We start from the raw sequence: 22,689 nt of genomic DNA, 5'->3' as shown, positions 1-22,689 counted from the left end.
TGCGCGCGTTGAAAAGATCAGCCGATGAACTAGGCTGCAGAGCGGCGTGCGCGCAAGGCGGTGGCGGATGGCGCTCCAAGATGGAACCCCGATGTGCGAACGCGCTAGGCAGAGGTGTGGCGTGAAGCTGCACGGCGGTGCCGACAAGATCCCGGCGTACGAGAACGGGAGGCTGAAGCGGTGGGGCAGTGGCGTGAGGACCCGGCTTCAATCCACTCCCCATCATTCACCTTGTGAATATACTGTATTTTTTTTTCTATATGAGTTACGGAATTCTTTTGATTTATCACAACCTGAACAGCACCGCACGTCACAAGTGCAACACTACGGGGACACCGGTCTTCATCATAGAGCTACTGTGTCAAAGAACATACTGCAGCTCGCTGAATAGTGCCACGTCATTAATGAACTAGTCGAAGATGTTTCATAGATACAAAATTGGACAATCTCACAGACACTTGGCATCTGTCATTGTGGTGCGCAATAACGATGCATCTATACGGTGTCACGTAAACTCGGCGTAGCGTGAATACGCGCAAGGGCATTTGTACTTTGGCAACCACTAAGGACGCCATCGACCCTCTCCTAGAGCGATTCATTTCGTCCCTGGACATCCGGTCTGGCCACTGGCAAGTCGCAATGACTGAGACAGACTGCTAGAAAACGCATTAATTACAGTTGACAGCCTTTACGAGTTTCACATCATGCTAATTGGTGTGCAGTGTGGCAAATGAAGATTAATGAAAAGAAAACGGTTGCTATGACCGTTACGCGCAAGCGGCTTCCTTTGAAACACTCGTATTCCATCAATGGTCAAAAACTATCGTTTGTTAAAACCTATAAATATTTGGGGGTTGTATTAAGTGCAGATTTCAAGTGGAATGAGCATGTTGCCTACATTGAAAAGAAAGCTTTACAGAAACTAGCATTTCTAAGACGTTCTTTGCGCAAATCTACTCCAAAGTTAATATAATTGCGTATAAAACTTTTATCCGTCCAATCCTCGAGTACTCATCTGTGGTTTGGGACCCTTATAGCCAAGTAAATATTAAAACATTTGAAATGATTCAAAGAAAAGCAATCCGATTTGTATATAATCGTTACAGTGCTCTTACATCACCCAGTTAACTGTTAAAAAAAGCTGACTTGGATACATTGCAGGCAAGACGGCAACACGATCGATTAAAGTACATGTTTCTACTTTATTACGACAAGCTACGCATAGACAAGCACGCGTACATAAAAACGGTTCACCGCCGATCAACTCGTTCCGAGCATCCAAAAAAACTGAAGGAATATTCCTGTCAAACGAAAGCCTTTAAAAACTCATTTTTTCCACGCACTGTCACTGATTGAAATGCTCTTTCTGCCGATCTGGTGAACTGCGAGACCGTTCAGTCGTTCGTGGAAAAACTTAAACACCAGCAACCCACTTGACTTTGATCTTTCTTTGCGCTTCGCCCTCTATTATTTCACCGCGCATCCTGAACAGGCTTACATTTATGTTCCACTTTCTATCACTTTTCTCATATCAATGCGTTGTATTTTTGAAATGTTGCGGATTTTTGAACTGTTATATGATGTTTGTTTCTTAGTTCAGAGTGTACAGATGTTTGTCATCATAGTTTTTTTTGTACGTATACGCGTAAACCACTACAATTGTGTAAGTACTAGCGTTTTACTTTGATGCACTAGTTCTTGATGATATAGCTTTACGTGACGTGTTTCCTTTCCTGTTGTATATTCATATGTTTCCTTTTTTGTATCACCCACCCCTGCCTAAGGCCTCATGTGTGAGGCTGGCAGTACTTCTGAAATAAAAATAAAAATAATTGAGCTCTGCATTAAGCCTACCACGTTTGAACACCTTATGGATATTACGCTATGTGACCGCAAATTCGCAATGTACCTGTTAACACTATGACGTTGTGCTTTTCTCGCATGATTTCTTTACACCCCTGCTTCGCCTCAGGCATGTTTGGTCTTTTAATTCCGAGAAACTCTGGCCTTCGGCTCAGCCTCAAGAAATCTGTATCATGGGGTGTACTTATCGGTACTTAGCCGTCGCCCTTAGTTTACAGTAAGTTTATTGACAGCATAAAGCTTCACTACCCTCATTGCAATGAGAGACGATGCACGTTATCCCACATGCTCTGGCAATGCACGGCGCTGCGCGATGGTGAGCCTCTCAGCACAGAGGACGTCTGGACGACTCCAGACACCAGCTCGGACCGGGACGTCCTAATACGGGCTGTCTAGAGGTTCCGCAGTTTGAGAGAGCGGCATGCTCTTCCTGTTCCGACATAAGTGCGGCCTTCTGCTGACCCTCCTTCTTGAGCTGCATGGCTCTTCGGGACAATTTTTGAATAATGTTCGTTGGCTTATTGACTGACAAAATGGTAATGAGTGCAAACCAACAAAACTGACAGGAGGGGGCTGAAGAAAAGACACAGAGTGCTCTGTGGCCTGTCTATTTTCTCCTCGTGTCGATTTAGCTGATTTGCACACATAATGATTCGAACAATTACCGCTTTTATCCATGGGATTTCACCTTATATTCTAAAACTTCGGGTATTCCCTGAACCTTCTAAACTTCGTGCAGTGGCGGAATTCCCCAAATTGATGATCCTGATGGAGCTTCGCAGTTTTCTAGGGTAACATTTTAGGTGGTATGTTGGCAGTTTTGTTTCCATCATGTCACCAATAACCCACACTCGCGGCGTGGTCTTCTCCTTCTGGCCTCCTGTATGAATGTCCCCTTCACTAGGCTACGCAGCCTTCTCACCACCCCACCTATTTTTCACCTCTTTGATCACACGGCACGTAAAGGGATACACGCAGAGGCCAGCGGCATCGGGTTTCGCCATGTCCTCGCTCAACAAAAGCCCGGTAATTCCGAATATACCGTAGGCTACGCAGGTCACACGCTGACAAAAGCCGAAACAAGTGACAGCGTGACGAAAAGAGAGTGTTTAGCTACAACGTGGGGTTTCGAAAAGTTCCGGACTAGTATGTCAAACAATCATATAAAATGCCGAGTACCAAACAGGCCTATCAGATTAGAACAAATGGTATGGTACTCATAGTATGACGATTACACGGAATGTGTAGGGAACGTTATTAGAAGTAATTGTAATATTATGTGAAGAAAGAAAAGTTGATGAAAAAACAACTTGCCTTGGCCAGGAACCGAACCTGCGTCCTTGAAGAACGTGTTTGATACTCTAACAACTGAGCCGCTATGGCGGCAATCTACCCGTCTACTTTATGGAATAAATATATATATATATATATATATATATATATATATATATATAAGGGAAAGAAGTGTATACCTAAGGGCTCGTTTTTCCGTGTTTTAACACAATATTAATGAGATATAACAGACAGTAATGCCAAGGAATGTACAGGGGAAGTTATTAAAACCAATGGAATGTAAATAAGAAGAAAGAAAAGTGGATGAAAAACTTACCAACTGTGAGCAGGAATCGAGCCTACGACCTTCGAATTACGCGTTCGATGCTCTAACCACTGAGCTATCACAGCGGCCCTCCCTCCATCCACTTTTTGGGGTTTATCTGTGAATTTAGAAGTAGGAGCGACAGTCAGCGCCATCTATAAGCCAAACAACGAGTGTGAAACACTCTTATGCGCATGTTTGGCGTCACGTAGCACGTGAACTTATTATGAGCGGGCAGCTGATTAATTGTCCCTCTTATACAACCTAAACACACCAAGTCTGCCAGTACGAGACCCTCGTTCAATGAAATAAGGGAAAGAAGTGTATACCTAAGGGCTCGTTTTTCCGTGTTTTAACACAATATTAATGAGATATAACAGACAGTAATGCCAAGGAATGTACAGGGGAAGTTATTAAAACCAATGGAATGTAAATAGGAAGAAAGAAAAGTGGATGAAAAAATTACCAACTGTGAGCAGGAATCGAACCTACGACCTTCGAATTACGCGTTCGATGCTCTAACCACTGAGCTATCACAGCGGCCCTCCCTCCATCCACTTTTTTGGGTTTATCTGTGAATTTAGAAGTAGGAGCGACAGTCAGCGCCATCTATAAGCCAAACAACGAGTGTGAAACACTCTTATGCGCATGTTTGGCGTCACGTAGCACGTGAACTTATTATGAGCGGGCAGCTGATTAATTGTCCCTCTTATACAACCTAAACACACCAAGTCTGCCAGTACGAGACCCTCGTTCAATGAAATAAGGGAAAGAAGTGTATACCTAAGGGCTCGTTTTTCCGTGTTTTAACACAATATTAATGAGATATAACAGACAGTAATGCCAAGGAATGTACAGGGGAAGTTATTAAAACCAATGGAATGTAAATAAGAAGAAAGAAAAGTGGATGAAAAAATTACCAACTGTGAGCAGGAATCGAACCTACGACCTTCGAATTACGCGTTCGATGCTCTAACCACTGAGCTATCACAGCGGCCCTCCCTCCATCCACTTTTTTGGGTTTATCTGTGAATTTAGAAGTAGGAGCGACAGTCAGCGCCATCTATAAGCCAAACAACGAGTGTGAAACACTCTTATGCGCATGTTTGGCGTCACGTAGCACGTGAACTTATTATGAGCGGGCAGCTGATTAATTGTCCCTCTTATACAACCTAAACACACCAAGTCTGCCAGTACGAGACCCTCGTTCAATGAAATAAGGGAAAGAAGTGTATACCTAAGGGCTCGTTTTTCCGTGTTTTAACACAATATTAATGAGATATAACAGACAGTAATGCCAAGGAATGTACATGGGAAGTTATTAAAACCAATGGAATGTAAATAAGAAGAAAGAAAAGTGGATGAAAAAATTACCGACTGTGAGCAGGAATCGAACCTACGACCTTCGAATTACGCGTTCGATGCTCTAACCACTGAGCTATCACAGCGGCCCTCCCTCCATCCACTTTTTTGGGTTTATCTGTGAATTTAGAAGTAGGAGCGACAGTCAGCGCCATCTATAAGCCAAACAACGAGTGTGAAACACTCTTATGCGCATGTTTGGCGTCACGTAGCACGTGAACTTATTATGAGCGGGCAGCTGATTAATTGTCCCTCTTATACAACCTAAACACACCAAGTCTGCCAGTACGAGACCCTCGTTCAATGAAATAAGGGAAAGAAGTGTATACCTAAGGGCTCGTTTTTCCGTGTTTTAACACAATATTAATGAGATATAACAGACAGTAATGCCAAGGAATGTACAGGGGAAGTTATTAAAACCAATGGAATTTAAATAAGAAGAAAGAAAAGTGGATGAAAAAATTACCAACTGTGAGCAGGAATCGAACCTACGACCTTCGAATTACGCGTTCGAAGCTCTAACCACTGAGCTATCACAGCGGCCCTCCCTCCATCCACTTTTTTGGGTTTATCTGTGAATTTCGAAGTAGGAGCGACAGTCAGCGCCATCTATAAGCCAAACAACGAGTGTGAAACACTCTTATGCGCATGTTTGGCGTCACGTAGCACGTGAACTTATTATGAGCGGGCAGCTGATTAATTGTCCCTCTTATACAACCTAAACACACCAAGTCTGCCAGTACGAGACCCTCGTTCAATGAAATAAGGGGAAGAAGTGTATACCTAAGGGCTCGTTTTTCCGTGTTTTAACACAATATTAATGAGATATAACAGACAGTAATGCCAAGGAATGTACAGGGGAAGTTATTAAAACCAATGGAATGTAAATAAGAAGAAAGAAAAGTGGATGAAAAAATTACCAACTGTGAGCAGGAATCGAACCTACGACCTTCGAATTACGCGTTCGATGCTCTAACCACTGAGCTTTCACAGCGGCCCTCCCTCCATCCACTTTTTTCGGTTTAGCTGTGAATTTAGAAGTAGGAGCGACAGTCAGCGCCATCTATAAGCCAAACAACGAGTGTGAAACACTCTTATGCGCATGTTTGGCGTCACGTAGCACGTGAACTTATTATGAGCGGGCAGCTGATTAATTGTCCCTCTTATACAACCTAAACACACCAAGTCTGCCAGTACGAGACCCTCGTTCAATGAAATAAGGGGAAGAAGTGTATACCTAAGGGCTCGTTTTTCCGTGTTTTAACACAATATTAATGAGATATAACAGACAGTAATGCCAAGGAATGTACAGGGGAAGTTATTAAAACCAATGGAATGTAAATAAGAAGAAAGAAAAGTGGATGAAAAAATTACCAACTGTGAGCAGGAATCGAACCTACGACCTTCGAATTACGCGTTCGATGCTCTAACCACTGAGCTATCACAGCGGCCCTCCCTCCATCCACTCTTTTGGGTTTATCTGTGAATTTAGAAGTAGGAGTGACAGTCAGCGCCATCTATAAGCCAAACAACGAGTGTGAATCACTCTTATGCGCATGTTTGGCGTCACGTAGCACGTGAACTTATTATGAGCGGGCAGCTGATTAATTGTCCCTCTTATACAACCTAAACACACCAAGTCTGCCAGTACGAGACCCTCGTTCAATGAAATAAGGGAAAGAAGTGTATACCTAAGGGCTCGTTTTTCCGTGTTTTAACACAATATTAATGAGATATAACAGACAGTAATGCCAAGGAATGTACAGGGGAAGTTATTAAAACCAATGGAATGTAAATAAGAAGAAAGAAAAGTGGATGAAAAAATTACCAACTGTGAGCAGGAATCGAACCTACGACCTTCGAATTACGCGTTCGATGCTCTAACCACTGAGCTATCACAGCGGCCCTCCCTCCATCCACTTTTTTGGGTTTATCTGTGAATTTAGAAGTAGGAGCGACAGTCAGCGCCATCTATAAGCCAAACAACGAGTGTGAAACACTCTTATGCGCATGTTTGGCGTCACGTAGCACGTGAACTTATTATGAGCGGGCAGCTGATTAATTGTCCCTCTTATACAACCTAAACACACCAAGTCTGCCAGTACGAGACCCTCGTTCAATGAAATAAGGGAAAGAAGTGTATACCTAAGGGCTCGTTTTTCCGTGTTTTAACACAATATTAATGAGATATAACAGACAGTAATGCCAAGGAATGTACATGGGAAGTTATTAAAACCAATGGAATGTAAATAAGAAGAAAGAAAAGTGGATGAAAAAATTACCGACTGTGAGCAGGAATCGAACCTACGACCTTCGAATTACGCGTTCGATGCTCTAACCACTGAGCTATCACAGCGGCCCTCCCTCCATCCACTTTTTTGGGTTTATCTGTGAATTTAGAAGTAGGAGCGACAGTCAGCGCCATCTATAAGCCAAACAACGAGTGTGAAACACTCTTATGCGCATGTTTGGCGTCACGTAGCACGTGAACTTATTATGAGCGGGCAGCTGATTAATTGTCCCTCTTATACAACCTAAACACACCAAGTCTGCCAGTACGAGACCCTCGTTCAATGAAATAAGGGAAAGAAGTGTATACCTAAGGGCTCGTTTTTCCGTGTTTTAACACAATATTAATGAGATATAACAGACAGTAATGCCAAGGAATGTACAGGGGAAGTTATTAAAACCAATGGAATTTAAATAAGAAGAAAGAAAAGTGGATGAAAAAATTACCAACTGTGAGCAGGAATCGAACCTACGACCTTCGAATTACGCGTTCGAAGCTCTAACCACTGAGCTATCACAGCGGCCCTCCCTCCATCCACTTTTTTGGGTTTATCTGTGAATTTCGAAGTAGGAGCGACAGTCAGCGCCATCTATAAGCCAAACAACGAGTGTGAAACACTCTTATGCGCATGTTTGGCGTCACGTAGCACGTGAACTTATTATGAGCGGGCAGCTGATTAATTGTCCCTCTTATACAACCTAAACACACCAAGTCTGCCAGTACGAGACCCTCGTTCAATGAAATAAGGGGAAGAAGTGTATACCTAAGGGCTCGTTTTTCCGTGTTTTAACACAATATTAATGAGATATAACAGACAGTAATGCCAAGGAATGTACAGGGGAAGTTATTAAAACCAATGGAATGTAAATAAGAAGAAAGAAAAGTGGATGAAAAAATTACCAACTGTGAGCAGGAATCGAACCTACGACCTTCGAATTACGCGTTCGATGCTCTAACCACTGAGCTTTCACAGCGGCCCTCCCTCCATCCACTTTTTTCGGTTTAGCTGTGAATTTAGAAGTAGGAGCGACAGTCAGCGCCATCTATAAGCCAAACAACGAGTGTGAAACACTCTTATGCGCATGTTTGGCGTCACGTAGCACGTGAACTTATTATGAGCGGGCAGCTGATTAATTGTCCCTCTTATACAACCTAAACACACCAAGTCTGCCAGTACGAGACCCTCGTTCAATGAAATAAGGGGAAGAAGTGTATACCTAAGGGCTCGTTTTTCCGTGTTTTAACACAATATTAATGAGATATAACAGACAGTAATGCCAAGGAATGTACAGGGGAAGTTATTAAAACCAATGGAATGTAAATAAGAAGAAAGAAAAGTGGATGAAAAAATTACCAACTGTGAGCAGGAATCGAACCTACGACCTTCGAATTACGCGTTCGATGCTCTAACCACTGAGCTATCACAGCGGCCCTCCCTCCATCCACTCTTTTGGGTTTATCTGTGAATTTAGAAGTAGGAGTGACAGTCAGCGCCATCTATAAGCCAAACAACGAGTGTGAATCACTCTTATGCGCATGTTTGGCGTCACGTAGCACGTGAACTTATTATGAGCGGGCAGCTGATTAATTGTCCCTCTTATACAACCTAAACACACCAAGTCTGCCAGTACGAGACCCTCGTTCAATGAAATAAGGGAAAGAAGTGTATACCTAAGGGCTCGTTTTTCCGTGTTTTAACACAATATTAATGAGATATAACAGATAGTAATGCCAAGGAATGTACAGGGGAAGTTATTAAAACCAATGGAATGTAAATAAGAAGAAAGAAAAGTGGATGAAAAAATTACCAACTGTGAGCAGGAATCGAACCTACGACCTTCGAATTACGCGTTCGATGCTCTAACCACTGAGCTATCACAGCGGCCCTCCCTCCATCCACATTTTTGGGTTTATCTGTGAATTTAGAAGTAGGAGCGACAGTCAGCGCCATCTATAAGCCAAACAACGAGTGTGAAACACTCTTATGCGCATGTTTGGCGTCACGTAGCACGTGAACTTATTATGAGCGGGCAGCTGATTACTTGTCCCTCTTATACAACCTAAACACACCAAGTCTGCCAGTACGAGACCCTCGTTCAATGAAATAAGGGAAAGAAGTGTATACCTAAGGGCTCGTTTTTCCGTGTTTTAACACAATAATTATGAGATATAACAGACAGTAATGCCAAGGAATGTACAGGGGAAGTTATTAAAAACAATGGAATGTAAATAAGAAGAAAGAAAAGTGGATGAAAAAATTACCAACTGTGAGCAGGAATCGAACCTACGACCTTCGAATTACGCGTTCGATGCTCTAACCACTGAGCTATCACAGCGGCCCTCCCTCCATCCACTTTTTTGGGTTTATCTGTGAATTTAGAAGTAGGAGCGACAGTCAGCGCCATCTATAAGCCAAACAACGAGTGTGAAACACTCTTATGCGCATGTTTGGCGTCACGTAGCACGTGAACTTATTATGAGCGGGCAGCTGATTAATTGTCCCTCTTATACAACCTAAACACACCAAGTCTGCCAGTACGAGACCCTCGTTCAATGAAATAAGGGAAAGAAGTGTACACCTAAGGGCTCGTTTTTCCGTGTTTTAACACAATATAATGAGATATAACAGACAGTAATGCCAAGGAATGTACAGGGGAAGTTATTAAAACCAATGGAATGTAAATAAGAAGAAAGAAAAGTGGATGAAAAAATTACCAACTGTGAGCAGGAATCGAACCTACGACCTTCGAATTACGCGTTCGATGCTCTAACCACTGAGCTATCACAGCGGCCCTCCCTCCATCCACTTTTTTGGGTTTATCTGTGAATTTAGAAGTAGGAGCGACAGTCAGCGCCATCTATAAGCCAAACAACGAGTGTGAAACACTCTTATGCGCATGTTTGGCGTCACGTAGCACGTGAACTTATTATGAGCGGGCAGCTGATTAATTGTCCCTCTTATACAACCTAAACACACCAAGTCTGCCAGTACGAGACCCTCGTTCAATGAAATAAGGGAAAGAAGTGTACACCTAAGGGCTCGTTTTTCCGTGTTTTAACACAATATAATGAGATATAACAGACAGTAATGCCAAGGAATGTACAGGGGAAGTTATTAAAACCAATGGAATGTAAATAAGAAGAAAGAAAAGTGGATGAAAAAATTACCAACTGTGAGCAGGAATCGAACCTACGACCTTCGAATTACGCGTTCGATGCTCTAACCACTGAGCTATCACAGCGGCCCTCCCTCCATCCACTTTTTTGGGTTTATCTGTGAATTTAGAAGTAGGAGCGACAGTCAGCGCCATCTATAAGCCAAACAACGAGTGTGAAACACTCTTATGCGCATGTTTGGCGTCACGTAGCACGTGAACTTATTATGAGCGGGCAGCTGATTAATTGTCCCTCTTATACAACCTAAACACACCATATATATATATATATATATATATATATATATATATATATATATATATATATATATACATATACATATATATATATATTGTCGCGGTTGAACGTAAGCAGTGCACCGAGACGAGATCTGACGGCGTGTGTTTTTATGTAGGAGCCAAGAGCAGGAGAGCCAAACAAAAGCACGTCGTCTTCTTCAGTCTCCCTGTTCACGAGACTGTTGGCGCTTACACCGTCTTCGTTCTTGGCTTTGGGCGCGGCATTTACCTCCCCTTAAAGAGAGCATCGCCCCGATGCTATAGCTGAGCCATTGATTCGCGCATAAAGTCACTTTGTAGAAGCGATGGTGCCTCGCAGAGTCACTCGCTGACGTATGGCGTAATTCGCAATACGCAATACGTGTACAAGCTCAAGTTGGTGCTGGTGACGCCTTGTACTGTTTGGGCTATCCGGGACGACTTCATAGGTAACGTCACTTAGTCGTCGCAACACTCTATAACGTCCGAAGTACCTTCTGAGCAACTTTTCGGATAGTCCCCGTCTTCGTACAGGCTTCCACACCCATACCCTGTCGCCGGTTTTGTACGTTACAGGTGTATGACGTAGGTTATAGCGGCCTGCGTCGCACTCTTGCTGTCGGTATATTCGCAGACGTGCGAGCTGCCTGGCTTCCTCTGCGCGTTAAGTAAACGCGTCAGCACTCGTTTCGTTGTCATCGCATTCGTGGGGCAGCATCGCGTCCAACATTGTTCTTACTTCTCGTCCGTGAACAAGGCTGAATGGGGTCATCCTTGTAGTTTCTTGTTTCGCAGTATTCTATGCAAACGTTATGTAAGAGAGAATCTGTTCCCAGTTTTTGTGTTTTGTGTTCGATGTCAACATACATTGAAATCATGTCTTCCAGAGTTAAGTCCCTCGGTCAACCCGTTGGTTTGTGTATGGTAAGCTGTCGACTTGCGATGAATGGTACCGCTGAGCACCAACACATGATCTAAAAGCGCGGCCATGAATGCGGTTCCATGATCTGTTATAACAATCGATGGCGCACCGTGTCTCAGCACAATGTTATCTATGAAAAACTGCGCCACCTACTCTGCTGTGCCTCTCTGGATGGCTTTTGTCTCGGCGTAGCGAGTAAGGTAGTGGTCGCTACTATAACCCAGCGGTTACCAACACTAGAGGTGGGAAGTGGGCCCGAAAGGTCCATTCGGATCTGGTCAAATGGCCTTGTCGGAATCTGGACAGGGTGTAGCAAACCGGCTCGTTTCGTTGAAGGTGACTTGCACCGCTGGCAATCGAGGCAGGTCCAAACATGATGCTTCACGGCAGCGGTGAGTCTAGGCCAATAATATCTTCCTCGAGCTCTGCTCAGTGTGCGCGTGTAGCCTAAATGTCCAGGTGTTATCTCGTTGTGGCACGCTTGCAACACCTCAGAACGAAGAGTGGTAGGGACGACAAGCAGGTAGGTGGACCCGTCGGACGAGAAGTTCATTTTGTAAATGACATTGTTTCGCATGCAGAACGACGATAATCCTCTTGTAAAGGCTTTGGGCGCATTCTGGCTTCGTCTTTTTAAATAATTATTCAAGCCAAGTAGCTCAGGATTGTCATGCTGGTGATCTGCGATGGTTGACGTGTCGAGGATTCCGAGGAACGCTGTCTCTTCATTAAAAGAAGCAGCCGACTCTATTGGTGATTGATATAGGCAGTCGGCGTCCGTGTCTCGTTTTCCCGAATTATACACCATTGTTATATCTAACCCCGTAGTTTAAGGCTCCAGCGTGCCAATCGGCCGGAAGGATCTTTCAGACTTGTTAACCAACACAACGAATGGTGGTCACTGATAACCTTGAATGGCGGCCGTACAAGTATGGGCGAAATTTCATAAGTGCCCACACCACGGCGAGGCATTTCTTTTCACTGGTCGAGTAGTTTGCTTCTGTGCGTGACAGAGTTCTGCTTGCGTAAGCGATCACTCTTTCCTCGTCGTCCTGGCGCTGCACAAGCACAGCTCCGATGCCAACATTACTGGCGTCAGTATGGAGCACTGTAGGGGCTGTCTCATCAAAATGGGCAAGCACGGGGGTCGTCTGTAGACGTTTGCGCAACTCTTTGAAAGCAGCTTCCTGTTCGTCGCCCCAAACAAATGTGACGTCATCCTTTGTGAGACGAGTTAAAGGTCACGCAATGCGCGCAATATCTGAAATAAACCACCGATAGTATGCACAGAGACCCCAATAACGCCTCACCGCCTTTTTATCTGATCGTGTTGGAAACTGCGCGATGGCGGCAACATTCTCGGGGTCTGGGCGAATTCCTGCGTAACTGACGACATGGCCAAGCAACTGCAGTTCCTTAAAGCAGAAGTGGCATTTCTCCGGCCTGAGCGTCAGGCCTGCGGCCCATATGGCCTGCAAGACCATTTTCAATAGTTCAAGGTGATTTGATTGATTTGTGGGGTTTAACGTCCCAAAACCACAATTTGATTATGAGAGACGCCGTAGTGGAGGGCTCCGGAAATTGCGACCACCTGGGGTTCTTTAACGTGCACCCAAATCTGAGTACAAATAGTTCAAGGTGTTCGTCAAACGTTGTAGAAAACACAATGACGTCGTCAAGGTATACTAGGCAGGTTCTCCATTTAAGCCCAGAGAGAACGGTATTCATTAGACGCTGGAAAAGTAGCAGGCGCGGAGCACAAGCCAAATGGTAAAACCTTAATTCGTACAGTCTGTCTGGCGTCACGAAAGTGGTTTTTTCACGATCCCTAGGGTCTACTTGGATTTCCCAATATCCGCTCTTTATGTCCATGGAAGAGAAGTAACGTGCGTTTCGAAGCCTGTCGTTCGAATCGACTATGCGGAGAAGCGGGTACACGTCTTTTTTGTAACCTGATTTAGCTTTCGATAGTCCACACAGAAACGCAGGCTGCCGTCGTTCTTCTTCACTAGAACAACCAGTGATGCCCAGGGGCTTTTCGACGGTTGAACTACGTCGTCTTCAAGCATTTTTGTTACCTGCTGTTCTATCGCTTCTCATTCTTTTGGAGCCACGCGGTACGGATTTTGATGAATCGGTCTAGCCGCGTCCTCTGTGATGATTCGGTACTTGGTCAAGGACGTCCGGCCAACTTTCGAGGTCGACGCAAAACGGTCGTGAAACTCGTCTAGCAGCACAAGCAGGCGTCCCCCCTGTTGCTGAGTTAAAGTAGGGCTGACGTCAAGGTTAGGTGCTTCGTTATGTGGGTCTTGTGCAGGTGCTGCTTCAAGTGCGGAAAAGCAGTCACAAACATCTGCGATCTCGTCGAAATGTGCCAATGTTGTGCCTTTTGGAAGGTGTCGTCGCTCGGAGGTGAAATTGGTCAACAGCAAGTTCGTTCGGCCGTCGGTGACGCTGACTATTCCTCGTGCTACGGAAATCCCGTGAGTGAAAAGCAGTGAGGTTAGTTGGTCGGCGACTCCTTCACCATAGAACATTACGTCACATGCTACTGAAGCGAGGATACATGATCGAGACGGCACGACTATATTGTGGTCTTTGAGACGAAAGGATTTGTGCTCTGGTGATGTAGGATCAGTCAGACGACCACTCTCGTAAATTTAAACCACGCGGTCCGGGATGTTGATTATTGCACCATGCTCCCTGAGAAAGTCCATTCCTATAATTAAATCTTTGCAGCACTCTGGGAGAACAATGAAAGTCGCGACTAAAGAAGAATCTTCAATGCTGACTCTTCTTGTGCATCTTTCAGTATGGAGCAGCAATCGACCACCCGCTGTTCTTATATGTGGTCCTGTTCATGGCGTTTTTACTTTTCTAAGATGATCAGCCAGCTTGTGACTTATTATAAAAAATCAGCACCCGTATGGGCTAAGGCCGTAACTTGCTCTCCATCAATAATTACATTAAGGTCGGCGCTCACCATTTCGTCGTTGTTATTATTCGCTGGCGTCGAGTCGTTCTGTAGTGGCAGTACTGGGGACTTTTTATCGTCTTGTGGTCGGGCTGCGACCTTACCCCGAGAGGTCACCTTATATAGTTTCCCCGGTAAGGGCTGGGTGACCTTGTTCCCTGAAGGTCAGCAAAAGTACGTCGATTCGGTGACGATGTCTGGGCAGTGGATGGAGAGCGTGACCTGTGGGCGGAATTGCGCTGGCGATTAGGAAGCGACTCGTGATAGGGAGACCACGTTGTTGAAGGTCCTCGAAAACCAGGGTCATCATGGCGAATAATGTAGTCGGCGTTGGCACGGCGACCGTCGTACCCTGGCCGAGACGGGCGAAGTGATGTGTCGCGGTACAAACAATATCAAGCTATATGGCCGGCACCACCACAATGGAAGCAGAAAAAGCGCCGATCGACGGTGCACCAAGCGTCCGTTCTGCGAAATCGTGGGCGTCCTATTTCCTCTCGTGGTGGTGAGTAAGGCGCGGTAAGTGGTGGCTGGTGGCATGGAGACATCGGAGTCATGGGCCGACGTCTTAAAGCCTCCTGCAATGGTTGCGACGAAGGTGCGGCTGTAGGTGGCTGGTAGTATAATGTAATAGGTGGGATGGGTGGTGGACGGCGGACCGCGTCGGCATTACTCAGTTGACGCTAATCGCGACCGAGACAATCTGCTGAAAAAGCGTGCCTAATTTCGTCACGAACGACTGCGGAAACGGCGGTCACTGGTGTATCCACTGGAGCATTCCAAAGCTTCTGAATTTCTTCTCGGACAAAATCTCTGATCAGGTCATGTAGAGAGCCCTGATTGTCCAGAGTCACTGAAGCGGCGTTGATTGGGGTAGTAGTGGACGATCGATCATATTGCCTTAATCTTTGGTGCAGAGCAGGCTGAATGGCAGTGGCTTCTTTTATAAAATCGGCCACGGTAGTTGGGGCATCGCGCACAAGCCCAGCGAACAGTTGTTCTTTCACGCCGCGCTTAAGGTAGTGCTACTTCTTTTGCTCGGACATATTGGGATCAGCCCAACGACAAAGGCGCGTCACGTCTTCAGCTAACATTGCCAGAGTTTCGTTAGGTTTTTGAAGGCTTAACTCGAGCAACTGCTGAGCCCGCTCTCGATGGTCGACGCTAGCAAATGTGTCAATCAGCTGCAGACGAAACTCATCCCATGTGAATATACGGCCTTCTCGATTCTCAAGCCACGTGTGATCACTGTCATCGAGATTGAAGTACGGGCGGGCGAGCTTCCGTTGAGTGTTCCACTGGTTGATGACGGCAACGCGTTCATAATGCTCAAGCCAATCTTCAACATCTTCATAAGGGGCACCACTGAAGCGATCAGGCACAAGCGGCTGAAGGAGTGTTACCTGGGCTGGATTGGAAACGGGGCTGCCTTGTATCCCTTGGACCAACTGTGGCTGGCTGGCGGAGGCCATTGGTAGAGGTTGAAGGAGGTCAGCTCAGAAGATAGGCCTAGCAACCACCGATTGAAGCGGTGCACTGGTGTCGTAACAGGTGGCTGCATGTCGGGACTTGATGAATGGCTCCCAGATGGGGTGTTGAGCATCGGCAGGCTTGCTACCCCGCAATCCACCAGTGTCGCGGTTCAACGTAAGCAGTGCACCGAGACGTTGAGTCCGAGAACCGACGGCGCGTGTTTTTATGCAGGAGCGAAGAGCAGGAGAGCCAAACAAAAGCACGTCGTCTTCTTCAGTCTCCCTTTGCACGAGACTGTTGGCGCGCACATCTTCGTTCTTTGCTTCGGGTGCGGCAATATATATGCTATAAACGAGGGAGCGTCCGTCAGCGCCGCCAGTAGCGATGATGGCGGTGAGTATGGAACCCTCTCTCTTGCGTACCTCCTGAAGGCACAAGGCTACTTAAAGGAGACCCTCGCTAAGAATGAATATATATATATATATATATATATATATATATATATATATATATATATATATATATATATATATATAATCAGGGTGTAGGGTACAGTTTGTTGGAGGTCAGCTTTATAATAATTGGGAGATGGTACGCGAAAAACATAAAAGAGAGAAGAAGAAAAGAAAGAAAAAAAATGATATGAGAACATGAGTTGGACACTCCCGGTTGCCCCCTTTCAACCCCTTTCTCTTTTCTCCTCCCTCTTCCTTCCCTCTCCCTCCTATTTTTTGTTTTTTTTTTCTTAATTTTTTCTGACGTTCTTCTTTAGGATGTCCGCGGTCTGCGCATCCTTCCTTCCACAAACATATTGTTCCCGACCTGATGGCGCCGCGTGGCTCTGGTGGTTTGGTATGGGAAAAATAGCTTTTTAAGAAGTTCAAGCCTTTAACTGCTCAGCGCCTCGTAGACATCTTTGTTGAATGAGGGGCGCCGCGTATTGTCGCAGAGGCTGGCAGTGGGCGCACTGTCAATTATGGCCCGCTTCTGGACTACGCATGCAGTAGGGGCCACCCGATTGTGCACAAAGTTGTTTTTGGGCATGTCATGCTAGGCACGATTGATTGGATAGTAAGGTTACAATATAAAAAGACGACAGCTGTATTTAGGGAGAGCAGTTACACTTGGAAATATTTTCAACTGTCCAGTGCCCATCACAGCTGCAGTGCCGTTAACTCAGTTATTGTTCTCATTATTGCTGTTATTCTTTTCTAATGCTATAACTGCAGCAAGTGCACCCGAATTCTCATTTATTCCTTTATCGAGGGTGTTAAATCGGTGGATGAGGTCTACCTCCGGTTGATGAAGTTCTCGGTTTGATTTAAATTCCGTTTGTAAGAGTGTTACTGATCGTTTGTATACTGCATGGTCGGGAAGGTTGAGATGTTTTGATAGAGGTAGATTTGGGGCTCATTTTGAATGAACTCTGTGATTATTAAAACGAATCCAAAATGTTGTTTCTGTTAGTTCAATATACTGCATACTGCGCACGTTGAATTCGAGTAGGTATACCACATTAGTGGAATCGCATGTTAGGTTTCCTCGTATCTTAATCAAAAACTTGGTTTGTGTGCTGGTTGCTTTCTCTCTCGCATCGCATTACAAACAAAACGTCGTGACTTCAAGTAAGCTCAGCATAAATTATTATGGTGTAAAGTATTGATTTGAGAGTGAACAAGTGTGTCTTTGCGGTTGTGTTGTCGTCAGTAAACGACGCCAGCAGTGGATGGGAATGCGCGTTTCAGACGTTCACTTTGCTCCAGAATGGTGTAATGTCGTTTAAGGGTTTTGTTTACATTAGGGAACTTCATGCTGTAAGTTAAGAAAAGGGTTGTTCGTTTTGGGTCTTCTTGTGGTGGTCGTTTGATAAGTAAATCATCACGCTTCTGTTTTCTAGCTTTCTGAACGGCGTCATAAATTACATGTGAAGGGTATCTTTGTTTATCAAGCATAGGTTTTAGCCCCTGTGAGCTCATGCCAAAATCAGCGTCCCTTGAGCTCTTCAGCGTTTCCTGTCAAAATCAGCGTAGCTGCCAGAATTGGAGCGGCTTCGCTGACGGCCGCCCTCCTTCGCTGGTTTCCCTTCACGCAGAATCACTTTGTCTGCTACAACTGAAACCAAGGCTACTACTCTTGCTTTAAATGCTACCATCAGTCCCCCCCCCCTCCTTACTGCCGTGCAAAAGAGAAACCTCTCAAACTTTTCTCAAAAGCACAGCCTTTCGTTTAAAGTACATTCCAAGCTTCTGGGCCACACTTCCGTTGCAGAGCACAGCATTGAACCGTTGGCAGCTTCATTGTACGTCGCCATCCAAACTGTCTGTCTTCGGCGGAACAACAAACCATTGAAGAAAACATCGCCGACATGCAAAAACGGGACATTATTCAACCATCATCCAGCTCTTGGTCGTCTCCTGTGTTGTTGGTCCGGAAAAATGATGGCTTTGTCCGCGTATGTGTTGATTACGTCACGCTCAATAAGATCACGAGAAAAAGATGTATATCCGTTGCCGCGCATAGATGATGCTCTCGACTCCCTACAAGGCGCACAGTATTTCTCCAGTTTCAAACTCTTCCGATCCGGATATCGGCAAAAACCTATGCACGAAACAGACAAGGAGAAAACGGCCTTTACAACGCCTGACGGGCTTTACGAGTTCAACTTCATGACCTTTAGCTTATGCAATGCTCCGGGAGCATCCGAGCGCATGATAGACACTTTCGTACGTGGTCTTCAGTGGAAAACTTGCTTATGGTATTTAGACGACATCGTCATTTATTCTTCCACTTTTTCTCAGAACCTTAAGCATTTGGGCGAAGTTCAAACGTGCATGTACAACGCTGGCCTTCAGATCAATACAAAAAAATGCCATTTCGCTAGCACAAGCATCAAAATATTGAGTTATTTTGTCAGCAAAGACGGCGCTCGACCCGGTCCCAACAAGGTTGCTGTCGTAATTAGTTTTTCTCGTCCAGGCAATCAAAAACAAATGCGAAGTTTTTGGGCCTGGCTTCTTACTTCTGCCCCTTAATCAGTCACTCTGCTGCCATGGCGGGGCCGTTACACAAGCTTCTGATGTCGGGAATGGCCTTCACTAGGACTGACGAGTGCGAGTGTGCTTTCCAAACCCTTAAACGGGCTTTGACATCTGAGTCCATCTTTTGTCACTTCAATGATGGTGCACCCCCTTTCCTGCACACAGATGCCAGCGGCCACAGAATCGGCGCTGTCCTCCTCCAGCGCGACGACACTTCACGTGATCGAATAATTGCGTATGCCAGATGCGCACTAACACCTGCGGAGCAGAACTACTCGATAACAGAACAGGACTATTTCGCTGTCGTTTGGGGCCATCTAAAAATTTCGACCTTGTCTGTATGAGCGCCACTTCCCTATGATTACCGACTACCATGCTCTATGCTGGTTGTGCTCGCTGAAGAATTTGTCTGGGCGCCTAAGTCACTGGATATTTTGTTTTTCAATAGTAGACTTTTAACGTTGTGTACAGGCCTGGCAAACAGCATCATGATGCCGACCCTCTCTCTCGCCACCCTCTGCCACTTTCATTTTCAACACCCATCCTCAATACCCCTCAATTGACTAAGTGACTTCCTCCTCACTCACGCTATCATCCCTGGCAGTTGCTGGATCGCCATCATTCAAACAGCGGCGCTGAGTTTGCAACGGGCCAACATAATGACCCCTACTGTACCCGCATCATCGGTTACTTGAATGGCTCGCCTTCTCTACCTAACGCCAGACTATGTCATCAGTTATGACAGTTCAAACTAGAGAACGATGTACTGCAGCGCTATACATACAAAGCGGATTCTACACCACATCTCCAGAGCTCCGTTCAGGCCACCGCTTAAATGACCTGGGTTCGATAATGCCACAAGACGTCCAGCCCAGCACAACAGCTTCGCCACCGCTCCCACCACCAAGAAACCCTTCTCGGCTGGTGACCAGCCATCAAAAGGATCCTCCACTGTTCGCAGGGCTTCCGGGTGAGGACGTTGAAGAATGGCTCGAGGAGATTGACTGCGTGAGTGCAATCAGTAACTGAAATGAGCCTGCAAAACTCACCCACATTGCATTCTACTTGAGAAGCATCGCAAAGACGTGGTTTTTTAACCACGCTACAGATTTTCCGACATGGCCCGCCTTTACACGTCAGCTCCACTAGATTTTCGCCAACCCGTCAGTGTCCTCGGATATCGCCAAGAAGACGCTTGGTGCACGTGTTCAACGCCTCGGCGAGTCTTACACCTCTTACATTGAATATGTTTTCGCCCTCTGCCGCCGCATCGACAACTATACGGCGGAAAATGACCGTGTGCGCCCCCTGCTCAAAGGTGTTGCTACTGTCACTTTTAACGCGCTTGTGGTGCACAACCCCCCGAACGTAGCCGATGTTGTTGCTGCCTGTCTGTGCCTTGACGAGCTTCAGAGCACTCGGGTGCAACCTGATATGTCTGACCTGAGCTCGAGCCATGACACATCAGAGCTGCGTGCATTGATCCTCTCTATCATCCGCGAGGAATTGTATGCACTCGGCACCTTGATAGTTGAACGACGCTGCCTGCAACTAGTCTACGCGACGTCGTGAGGCAGAAACTGCCCTTGATGACTGGCACACTGATTCCGAGCTCACATTCTGTGCCCATGCCAAGTTATGCTCACGTTGCTGCGATGACACCCGCGCCCCACCAAAGCCTGGCTTCGATGTCTGGCACGCCTGTTCCGAGCTCACATCCTGTGTCCATGCCAACTTGTGCTCAGGTTGCTGCTATGACACCTGCACCCGAGCCACGCCCAGTGCAGCTACCAGCATCTGGAATGCATGGTTTGCTCCACTTACTCGCACCACGAGCATCTACCCGGCATCTCTACCACTTGTAGGACGGCGTCCAAGACCCTCAAGACTTCTTTATTGTCTCGAGTACGTACCCCACAATCCAAACTGGAGAACTGAAGTAATGATGATGGCTATGTATGTACAGATGAGAAGATGTGACGCATAAATCATGCTAAGAATACATATATATATATATATATATATATATATATATATATATATATATATATATATATATATATATGTATACCAAAAACAAAAGTGATGCTGGGTCCGGGAAAGATTATCCGTATAGGGAAGAAGACGCACGTACGAAGTGATTTTATTTACGTTTCGGCCGTGGGTCCGGTTTTCATCAAAATTTTTGATGAAGGCCGGACCCATGGCCGAAACGTCAATAAAATCACTTCGTACGTGCGTCTTCTTCCCTATACGGATATATATATATAAATATATATATATATATATATATATATATATATATATATATGCGTCACATTGATGCGTCACATCTTCTCATCTGCATTGTTATATATATATAAGGGAAAGAAGTGTGTACTTAAGGGCTCGTTTTTCCGTGTTTTGACACAATATGAATGAGATCTAACAGAAAGTAATGCCAAGAAATGTACAGGGGAAGTTATTAGAACCAATGGAATGTAAATAAGAAGAAAAGTGGATGAAAAATAACCAGCCGTGAGCAGGAATCGAACCTATGTCCTTCGCATAAGAGCATCGAACGCATTATTCGCCATCGCCTTTGCGATGGCGAATAATGCTTATTAGAGCTTATTAATGCTTAATGCTTATTAAGTGCTTATTACAAACAACGGCACATGCGGCACGAGTGTTCGACCACCACTGGCTGTGCACGACAAATGCGTACGGTCGCTGAACTGCATGTATTCTATTTATTATTGCGTGTCATTTCACGAAGCTTTCTGTGCAGTAATTCAACTCCGTTTGTATAGCCGTTGTTCGGGATGCATAAGACCTTCAGTAAATTGGTAGTTGTCAGCTTTGAACGCAATATATCGGCGGTCACGTAGTTCAATAGACGAGAGTGGCACATCTTTCCTGCACGCATACTATACTGTTAAGGAACACGGCAGTGCATGGTAAAAAATTGTTAACGGCTTGCAGCCCACAACCAATTCCGTCCTACAGTAGGAGCTTCCTCACAGTAACTATTTATAAATCGCACCTCCTGAAGAACTGCACTACGACAAAAAAAAAGAGGACAGCTTGCAAGGGAGAACTGCTGGATCTGTCGATTGCTTTTCGTCAAAGCATTGTAGAATGTAGACTCGAGATTACTTCGCCAGCTAGCCTTCGGTTCCTTCAGCCAAGAATCAGTTTAGTTGCGTGGAGAGAAAAGTGAGAGCAAAGTAGCTAAAGCTTGTATATCATAAACGTACTTGCAGGATCATTTAATTCACGCTGCGTGCTCCAACCCAGTGCTCCCGCTGGTTTATGAAGCATATCGTCAGGGTAGAAAATGAAACAGCTATGTTTCAGGTGCATAGTTCCTATAGTTATTGACAGAGCTTACAATACAGCAGTTCATACGCGACAATGGGAAGCAGCGCTTACAACTCGATACGGCTCCACTGATGAGTGGGCTGCTGCCCAGAGAACGCTTATTCCTATCGTTCGCTCATACACCATGGTACTAGCAGCTCAATGAACAGTCCCCAAACTTATATTGTTTTCTTACGAAAGCCTACGCACTATTTATGTGTGAGAAGCATAAAAATTGGAACATTGTGAAGAAGGAAATCAGTAAAGGCCACAGAATATAAAATGTAAAATGAGTATACGAAGTTAAGATGTAGAACTTGAATCAATCTGTTTTGAAGTGTAAAATATTTAACACGAAGTCTTGTATTTGTTTGTGTGGGACACCTGAAAATAT

At 45.2% G+C, this 22,689-nt stretch overlaps 1 protein-coding gene and 11 non-coding genes across 13 annotated transcripts in view; 1 reads left to right on the top strand and 11 right to left on the bottom strand.

Moving 5' to 3' along the window:
- The window catches only part of LOC142770398 (uncharacterized), a 169,642-nt gene that overhangs the window by 5,634 nt on the left and 141,319 nt on the right, over positions 1–22,689 (top strand). The window lies entirely within an intron of this gene.
- On the bottom strand, positions 3,928–4,000 carry TRNAT-CGU (transfer RNA threonine (anticodon CGU)). The gene has a single exon. It is a non-coding gene; the product is annotated as a tRNA-Thr (tRNA).
- Positions 4,382–4,454, bottom strand: TRNAT-CGU (transfer RNA threonine (anticodon CGU)). The gene has a single exon. It is a non-coding gene; the product is annotated as a tRNA-Thr (tRNA).
- TRNAT-CGU (transfer RNA threonine (anticodon CGU)) lies at positions 5,290–5,362 on the bottom strand. Its single transcript has one exon. It is a non-coding gene; the product is annotated as a tRNA-Thr (tRNA).
- Positions 6,198–6,270, bottom strand: TRNAT-CGU (transfer RNA threonine (anticodon CGU)). Its single transcript has one exon. It is a non-coding gene; the product is annotated as a tRNA-Thr (tRNA).
- Positions 6,652–6,724, bottom strand: TRNAT-CGU (transfer RNA threonine (anticodon CGU)). Its single transcript has one exon. It is a non-coding gene; the product is annotated as a tRNA-Thr (tRNA).
- Positions 7,560–7,632, bottom strand: TRNAT-CGU (transfer RNA threonine (anticodon CGU)). Its single transcript has one exon. It is a non-coding gene; the product is annotated as a tRNA-Thr (tRNA).
- Positions 8,468–8,540, bottom strand: TRNAT-CGU (transfer RNA threonine (anticodon CGU)). The gene has a single exon. It is a non-coding gene; the product is annotated as a tRNA-Thr (tRNA).
- Positions 8,922–8,994, bottom strand: TRNAT-CGU (transfer RNA threonine (anticodon CGU)). The gene has a single exon. It is a non-coding gene; the product is annotated as a tRNA-Thr (tRNA).
- TRNAT-CGU (transfer RNA threonine (anticodon CGU)) lies at positions 9,376–9,448 on the bottom strand. The gene has a single exon. It is a non-coding gene; the product is annotated as a tRNA-Thr (tRNA).
- TRNAT-CGU (transfer RNA threonine (anticodon CGU)) lies at positions 9,829–9,901 on the bottom strand. The gene has a single exon. It is a non-coding gene; the product is annotated as a tRNA-Thr (tRNA).
- TRNAT-CGU (transfer RNA threonine (anticodon CGU)) lies at positions 10,282–10,354 on the bottom strand. The gene has a single exon. It is a non-coding gene; the product is annotated as a tRNA-Thr (tRNA).

This window comes from Rhipicephalus microplus, chromosome 1, assembly GCF_043290135.1.
Source record: "Rhipicephalus microplus isolate Deutch F79 chromosome 1, USDA_Rmic, whole genome shotgun sequence".
In the NCBI taxonomy this organism is placed as follows: domain Eukaryota; kingdom Metazoa; phylum Arthropoda; class Arachnida; order Ixodida; family Ixodidae; genus Rhipicephalus; species Rhipicephalus microplus.
Note: the sequence above shows the minus strand (reverse complement) of the source record. Positions and strands in the feature narration are given on the sequence as shown.